Source organism: Ursus arctos, unplaced genomic scaffold (assembly GCF_023065955.2).
Source record: "Ursus arctos isolate Adak ecotype North America unplaced genomic scaffold, UrsArc2.0 scaffold_15, whole genome shotgun sequence".
NCBI classification, from domain to species: domain Eukaryota; kingdom Metazoa; phylum Chordata; class Mammalia; order Carnivora; family Ursidae; genus Ursus; species Ursus arctos.
In genome coordinates this window covers 54,956,132-54,965,134 of record NW_026622819.1, presented here as the reverse complement: position 1 = coordinate 54,965,134, position 9,003 = coordinate 54,956,132, and the positions used below count along the sequence as shown (strand labels likewise).

General features: G+C 38.3%; 1 pseudogene; it reads left to right on the top strand.

The window, feature by feature from the left end:
• Window positions 1–7,811: 7,811 nt before the first annotated feature.
• On the top strand, window positions 7,812–8,026 carry LOC113264060 (phosphatidylinositol N-acetylglucosaminyltransferase subunit Y-like; annotated as a pseudogene).
• Window positions 8,027–9,003: the final 977 nt, after the last annotated feature.

Here is a 9,003-nt window from a genome sequence, read left to right as displayed (position 1 = left end):
TCCTCAGTTTAAACTTCACTTTAAATGCCTTAAGTAGTTTGCAGTCTTGTTTCACAAGAACATATAAATCAGTTTGAATTATGGTCAAATTTCAATGTAGATATATTGATTCTAGAAGCCAATCTTAACTATTTACATAACTAAACTTTGATGACTGTGTGTGTGTTGATTAAAATTCCCGCTGCTTTCAAACACAGAGATTTTTCAGTTTACAGAGTAATTTTTAAAGTTTTCAATTTACCCCAAACCCTCCTCCCCCAAAACACTTCACCCTCTGAAAAAAAAAAAAAAAAGTCTTACTTATAAAAGATAAGCTCCCTGTGGCATTTAATGAGTTACCCATCATTAACTCCACAGGATACAGTCAATAAATTTAATATGTGTGTACTTAAATGAAAGATCTGACAGCCATGAATTGTAAATAGGAATTTGGTATAAACAGAGATTTTTATGAGCAAAAAAATAAGAACAACATCATTGGAACTTACATTAACAATAAATTTTTCCAGGCTACGTCCTTCCTTCAGGTTTTATTAGAAGAAGGAATTGATGCTTAAGAGGATTTAGGGACAAGATGGGGATAATGTACCACAATATTAGAGCAGAAAATCTCCAGTGAGATCATTTCAGTTTAGTATCTATCCCCTTTTCCATCTTATTCATAAGTGGGTGAAAAATAGTACTGCTCCCGCTCCTGGGCCATTCACCCTTCCATTTAGAAACCTTTCTAAGCAGCTGAGGAGAACTAATAGAGAAACCTAACTTTTATTTTGTATCTAGGAGGGAATGGGGGCCAGGAGATTATCTACTGCGAGTCAAGTACCAAGTGAGGCACTTTATTTAAGTAATCCTGTTTAATTCTTCAAAGCCTCAGTTTTCACATATTTTTGAAGAGAGTCATAATTCCTATATAATAAACTGAGGCTTAGAAATTTTAAATCTCCTATCCAAAGTCACACAAGCTAACAAATTATAGAACTAGTGTTAGTTTACTTGACTCTAAAAATGACTCTACTATATCAAAATATTTAGCTCTTAATTCAGGGTGGGCACACTTTTTTTTTTTTCCTGCAAAGGACCAGAGAGTAAATATTTTTAGTGTTTGAGGGCCATATGGTCTCTATTACAACTACTGAACTCTGCTGTTGTAAGTGAAAGCAGCCATAGACACTACATACATGAATAAGCATGGCTGTGTTCCAATAAAAAAATTTTAAATGGACACTGAAATTTGAATTTTCATGTAATTTTCACGTGTCATGAAATATTCTTCTTTCATTTTTCTCAACCATTTAAAAATGTAAAAACCATTTTTCATTTACAGCCATATAAAACCAATTTGCTGGCTAAATTTGGTCTGAGGGCCTTAGTCTGCAAACGTTTCCTTTAATTCCCTAAGCATCTGGAGGTCGGGGGCTACATCTTGTGATTCTCTGACTCCTGTGAGGACCTCCTCATAGTGCCTAAAACGGAGTCGGCTCTTGTCTAACATTCGGTGACTAGACTGAAAGTGTGGTTCTCAATGGTCTCATTTTTTATCTTTTCAATTGTGTGTTCCTTGCTCTCTTTTTACTTGAACCTAAATTTACTCCATTGCTGGAATTTGAAATTTTTTCCAAGAAAAATAAAAGTTGTATCATTTAAAGTTACTGTACCTTAACAAATGCACCTAACGTGGCGCTGCTTTTGCATGCATGAAAGCTCAAAGCCTCAACAACTCCCATGAGCGATTAATCTTCTAACACTAATTAGATATTTGCTAATTAGCGTCTGATGTGTGAAATGAAAAAACATTTTGAAGCTGAAATGAATAGGGTCTAGGAAGATAGGGCTGTATTCCAGTTCCCCCTTTTCCATATTATTATCATATTTCATAAATATTAATAAGATCACATGATACAGCCGCTCTATAAAATTATCTCTCTGAACGAAGGCTTTTGTTTGATATAATAGGGATGTGTCAATATTTTGCATATGGGAGAAAGCACTCAATGAAGGAAAGCATTTTTTCCCTCAATGTTAAAGAGATGTCATATTTCATGAATCAGTTTTATGCTTGATCAACCAGTCCTACTTTTTAACCTAGACTACTTCCCATAAGGGAAGGTAGAAAATCTTTCTCCAAATCATCACCTCTCTTCCTCTCTTACACCCTAATCTCATCTTGGTTTAAAAGAAAACTTAATAGAATGGAAAATATCTTAAACCTATGATTCTGGGCAATGAAATAATAAAAATCATTATAGAATGGTCAATTTCACTAAGGAATTTGACTAGTAAAAGAGAGAAATTTGAATTTCATTAATTGCATGCATGAGGACAATCCTAAGAAACCTCCTTATGCCATCCTAGTTAAAAAAAAAAAAAGAAAGAAACTGTAAAGAATGGGATAGAGGTTTCAGTGTTCCCAACTCACACACCTAGTCTGTAATATCAAGTCATAAATATTAAGTCATGTTGTATTCATAAAATGTAACATTTTGATTTGGAATATTTCTCAAGTGAAAGCCTACATTAAACATATTTGGTTCTGAAAGAAAAGACCTATAATAATAAACTATTTCAGTTGGTGTGGGATTTTTTGAAAAACCACTCACCTGTGAATGCTGGTCATATCAGAAATTATATCTAATTACAGCATTGATACAGTAATTTGAAATGATAGCTAAGCACAAGTTGACAAAGGTGACATTGAAACATAATGACGATGAGATTATCATTTTCTTAGGCTGACATTTTGTGATTATAATAATGCTGATCGAGATCATTAAAACCATAATGAAGGAAAAGCTCCAAAAACCAGAACAAAATATACCGAGACTAGAGAGAGGCCAACTATTATTTTGAATCCTGCTTCTTCAATATGAATTCTCCTGCCAGCATAAAATTAGGTACTTGCACTACTCCCAGAGACCTGTGGGAACTTCAGTTGATAGACAATGTTTTCTGCCTACTCACAGAAGTTTCTGTTTTACAAAGCTGGAATGAGAGGATAAGGTCATCTATGCCAATTTATCCATTTACACCGGGGATTGTATTCCAATTAGCTTGGCGATTGATTATCAGCTCCCAGATGCAAAACACCAATACACCATCTGCATTGATACTCAGTTATAAGGATCTTCAGCTTAAAATTCATAATGATCTCAAGGCTCTGCCGTGATGCAAACACCAAATGAATGGGATAAGTCTGGCAGACATTACCCTTTCACTTATGATTAAATGAGAATAAAACTAGACAGCTTTTAATTACCAACAACAGAGAAATGAGTCAAGGGGAATCATACCCAATCAAGACATCACCAGTCAATCCAGCGGGCCAACTGGCTGAACCTGGGAAATGTACAACGTTCTGTACCTTGCTCAAACAAGCCTATTTAAATTGTATCAGGTTCAAAGTATCTGATGAGACTTGTTATTCCAGCTGAGTTCTGAACCTTATTTCAAAAACAGAGGATAAATATGTCTCAATTATTTAAAATCACCTTCCAAACTATACATGTATTCTCAAATTTGTTTTTCATTTACCGATGGTATTTGGTGTCTTAAAGGATCAGAGATTCATTGATACTCACTTGGAAGTAGTTTGCAAAAAAATCTATGCCACTAGCTAGGTTAGGTCCAATTGTCCCATTTTGCTGATGAGACAACTGAGACACAGAGTGACAAGTTTGGACTGTAAGTATTGCCTCTTCATGGGAAACTTTCCATTACCTACAGTATCTTACACTCGGAAACATTTGAAAAGATTTCCTCCTTCCTTAAAGTGTCAGATGACTGCTTGTTTTATAGTTCAGATATCATGGTTTTGTTATCACCATTATTTTTCTGCAGGTTTATCAAGGAGGTATGTTACAGTGTGAATTGCCTGATGTCCAAATATATACCATTCCTTAGTAGAATCTATTTCATTTGTAATCTTCATCCTCATGCATTTCATCCTCATGAAACCCATCTGGGTTATAATTACACATTTCCCCAAGGATCATCTATGATTTTAATCTTTGCAATGTGCCCAGGAAGATGGATGAGGACAAAGGGCATGGGAGCTAGTAAGAGCTTACACAAGTCCTCACTCACTGTCAGAAGTAGAATGTGGTGGCCTTATCATAAGGTCTTGTTTTTTTTGTTGTTGTTTGTTTGTTTTTCAAAAAGAAGAATCACCATCATTCTGAGAAAACCAGACTTTTCCTGATGCACAAGGCTCCTGTTTTGCTATTTTTAGTCAACCCATCCTTAGAACTTTTAATTTTTTATTTCATATCAAATCGAACCTTTGATATACTAATTTGAAATGATAGTTACGCACACACTGACGGGCGACACTGACGCTGTCATGCATATACTTCATAGAGTATCTCATTTATTCCTGAAAACATTACAGTCTACATTTTACAGACGAAGCAACGCGGCTCAGAAAACTTTAAATCACTTCAATCCATTTCCTCAAAAGTATTTACTTGGCACATATAGCATGCTGACCACTATGACGGGGCTGGGCACCTGATCTTGGGCCTAACAGGCAACTTAAGGTCTACGCTTAAACCAACTACAGGGGCTGGTCTGAGGTCTTAGATCAAGTAACGGATGAGTTCTATCTCTTGCCTGCATCCATGTTAAAATCACATATACCCCAAATTTCCAGACTCATAAACCTCTCTCCTCTCTCACATTTTATTATTATTATCAGGAGTCATTAAACTATAACTCATGAGCCAAATCTAGTCTGCAAACCATTGTGTATGGCCTACGGCTAAGAATTTGTTTCCCCCACTTTTGAAATGTTGTTTTTAAAAAAAAAATTAAAAAAAAAAGACCTATGTGACAGAGACATTACGGCCTACAGAACCTTACATATACATTTTTTGGCACTTTCTAGTAAAAGTTTGCTGAATACTGATCTTTATGAAGGAAAGTTAAATTTGCCTTCAAGGTCTTTTCCACGAGTCCTCAATAGCTCTGTACAGACAGTATGTATTGCTGGCTTTAGGGTGTTTGTGGGCGTGATAATTACTCATTTGTAGTTCCATTCTAATCATTGCAGGAAATATTTAGCTTATCAATTCTACGAAACTTCAAAATAAGCCCAGGTAGGCACTATTATTATCCTATTTTGTAGGTTAAGGGACTTAGGCTCGGGATAGTCAGGTATCAGAACATACGGTCCGACAACGAGGCAGGATTCAGACCTTCCTCTGACCAGGCCCACGACTATCCCAGAGGGCATCTACGTACTAAAAAGAAAAACGTGTCCCTTCCTGTTGGAAGCAAACTGCTCGGCAAGAGGATTGGGAGCTAGATTTCAAGCTCATTTTTCTCCTTGGCCAAGCTTCCTGCACAACCATAAGCAGGTTGAGCTTACGAGCCACCGCGCCATCCAATTCTTCTGTGCTAACCTCAGTCTTCAACGAGCATCTTCCTGTTCACTACCTTCTCCTTGGCACTGTTTTCTCACTTGTGACTTTGGCTTTTCTACAAGCAGGTTTAGACTTCCTCTAAGGATCATCACTGTGACCACCTTTGCCAGACTTCTCCTTGTTTCTCAGGCCTCAATTCCCCCAGCCCCCCAAAAGGCATACCTGGTTTCATTGCACTTTGCAGATATTGCATTTTTTTTTTTTTAATAAATCAAAGGCTTGTGGCAACCTTGCATTAAGCAAGTCTATTGGCACCATTTTTCCAATGGTATTTGCTTCACATTTTGGCGATTCTTGTAAAATTTCAAACATTTTCATTATTATTATATTTGTTATGGTGATCTGTGGTCAGGGATCTTTGATGTTACTATTACAATTGTTTTGGGGCACCACAAACCATGCCCATATGAGATGGTGAACTTAATACATATTGTGTGTTCTGACTGTTCCGCTGACCAGCCATTCCCTCCTTCTCTCTCTCCCCCCTTGGGTTTCCCTATTCCCTGAGACACAATATTGAAATTAAGCCAATTAATAATCCTCCAATGGCCTCTAAGTGCTCACGTGGAAGAAGAGTCACACATCTGAAGCTAGAAATGATTAAGCTTAGTGAGGAAGGCACATCAAAAGCCAAGATAGGCCAAAAGCTGGGCCTCTTGGGCCAAACAGTTAAGCTGTGAATGCAAAGGAAAAATTCTTGAAGGCAATTAAAAGCGCTACTCTAGTGAACACATGAATGATAAGAAAGTGGACCTGCCTTGTTGCAGATATGCAGAAAGTTTTAGTGGTCTGGATGGAAGTTCAAAGCAGTCACAATGTTCTCTCAGGACAAAGCCTAATCCAGAGCGAGGCCCTAACTTTCTTTAATTGTATGCAGGCTGAGAGAGGTGAGGAAGCTGCAGAAGAAAAGTGTGAAGCTAGCAGAGTTTGGTTCATGAGGTTTAAAGGAAGAAGCCTTAACATCAAAGTCCAAGGTGAAGCAGCAAGTGCTGATGTAGAAACTGCAGCAAGTTCTCCAGAAGACGTAGCCACGGTGAGTAACGAAGGCTGCTACGAAAAACAACAGACTTTCAGTGCAGATGAAACAGCTTCTCTTGGAAGAAGATGCCATCTAGGACTTTCATAGCTAGAGAGAAGTTAATGCCTGCCTTCAAAGCCTCAAAGGACAGACTGACTCTCTTATTAGGGACGAAAGTAGTTGGTGACTTTAAGTTGAAGCCAGTGCTCATTTACCATCCAGAAAATCCAAAGGCCCTTAAGAATTATGCTAAATCTACCCTGCCTGTGCTTTACAGGAACCAACAAAACCTGGGTGACAGCATATCTGTTTACAATTTGGTTTACTGAATATCTTAAGCCCACTGTTGAGACCTGCTACTCAGAGAAAAAGATTCCTTTCAAAATATTACCACTCACTGACAAAGCAATTGGTCACCCAAGAGCCGTGATGGAGATGTACAATGAGATTAATGTTCTTTTCATGCCTGCTGACACAGCATCCACTGTGCAGCCCGTGGATCAAGGAGAAATTTCAACTTTCAAGTCTTATTATTTAAGAAATACATTTTGTAAGGCTATAGCTGCCATAGTGATTCCTCTGATGGATCTGAGCAAAGTCAATTGAACACATTTTGGAAAGGATTCCATCATTCTGGATGCCATTAAGAATATTTGTGTTTGAAGCAACTGGGCTGGCCGTGGGCTCTGGGCAGGGTGGTCATGGGCTGTCAGACCATGCAGAGTGGAGCGTGCAGCTGGCTCCTGCCTTAGTGCTGAGGGGTATCCACGTGCCGCTATCTGTGGTTGCCCGCCCACAGGTGCCTTCATGCACCAGGGTGGTGGCGGTGGGCAGATAAGAACGAGAAGATGGGGGACCTACCTCGTGCCTTTGACCCAGTGCTGCTCAAATTCCTGCTGTGCCCGCTCTCCAAGAAGACACTCAGATATGAAGCATTAACAAATGAGTTGATTAATGCAGAGTTGGGAATAGCCTATCCAATTTTTGATGGGGTTCCTAATATGATACCGCAGGCAACTAGGATGACACATCAAAATAAGAAGAAGAAATGGAGGAGAACTAGATCATATTTAAAAGCAAAAACATAGTGGCACCTGGGTGGCTCAGTCGAGTAGGTATGTGACTCTTGAATTTGGCTTAGGTCATGATCTCAGGTTCATGATCTCAGGGTTGTGAGATCAAACCCCCCATTGGGCTCCATGCTGGGTGTGGAGACTGCTTAAGAGTCTCTCTTTCCCTCTTCCTCTATGCCCCATCCCCCCTAGAGCTCTGTCTCTCTAAAAAACAAACAAACAAACAACACACAGAACTAAATTTTCTTAATACCGCTTACCTTTTCAAAAGTCAGAATGGCAGGTAATAAGTGGGGGACAAGAATGTTTCTGTCTCTTCCTCCATTGACTGCCCTTAGTCTGTTGGTCTCTTTAGCAGGACTGTTCTACTCAGCCTCCATGGAAGAAAACTTCCCATGGGCTGCACTAGCACAACCAGCCTGTGCTTTTACAGTCTGCTCAGGCTGATTACCATGCCATGTTACATGTTCTTCCACCTTTGGATCTGGATGGGTATTAAACTCTTCAGGAATAATTAATACAACCAGAGCCAAGATAGTATATATATTAATGATATGTCTTGAGTGTCTATCTCTGAAAGCTCAACTACGTGAAAACAGTGGAAACCCACTTAACTTGCAGGGAAGTTACTTTGCCTTGCTTTTTCTCAGAGGTTTAGGACTTGGGAGGCTTAAGCTGCAGAAGCTTCTCTTTGTACTTTTGTTCTGCCCTTCTCTTTTGAAAATTGTAACTTACAACTACCATATCAGAAGAAACATCTCAACAAAGCTTCCTGTTGGAAATTAATGGTCCCGAACATCACCTGATGACTTTATTAAGAAATAATAAAAAAAAGTTAATCATTAAAATTTTATTTGTTTATTTGAGATTCAAAGTATTTGGCAGAGTCACATGTTAAGGATGACGGAAATAATTCCAAAGGAGCTATGGAATAGTTGTAGAGAAATGTATTTGAGCTAGGGTGGTAGAAAACTACAATAAAATGGAAATTTCATGTACTTGCAAACACTCTGAGTCTGCAAAATTACTTTTGTTTCTTCAGCATCAAATGCTTACAACAGTAATGATAAAATAAGAGGACACTTTCTCATTAAACAAAAAAGAATATTTGTGTTTCATGGGAAGAGGTCAAAATATCAACACAAACAGAAGTTTGGAAGTAGTTGATTTCAACCCTCATGGATGATTTTGAGGGGTTCACAGCTTCAATGGAGGAAGTAACTGCAGATGGGGTAGAAACAGCAAGAGAAGTAGAATGAGAAGTGGAACCTGAGGATATGACTGAATTGCTGCAATTTCACGATAAAACTTGAACAGATGAGGAATTGCTTCTTATGGATGAGCAAAGAAAGTGCTTCTTGAGATGGCATCTACTGGTGAAGATACTGTGGAAATTGTTGAAGTGACAACAAAGCATTGAGATATCACATAAACTTAGTTGATAAAGCAGAGGCAGGTTTGAGAGGATTGACTCCAATTTTGAAAGAAGTTCTAC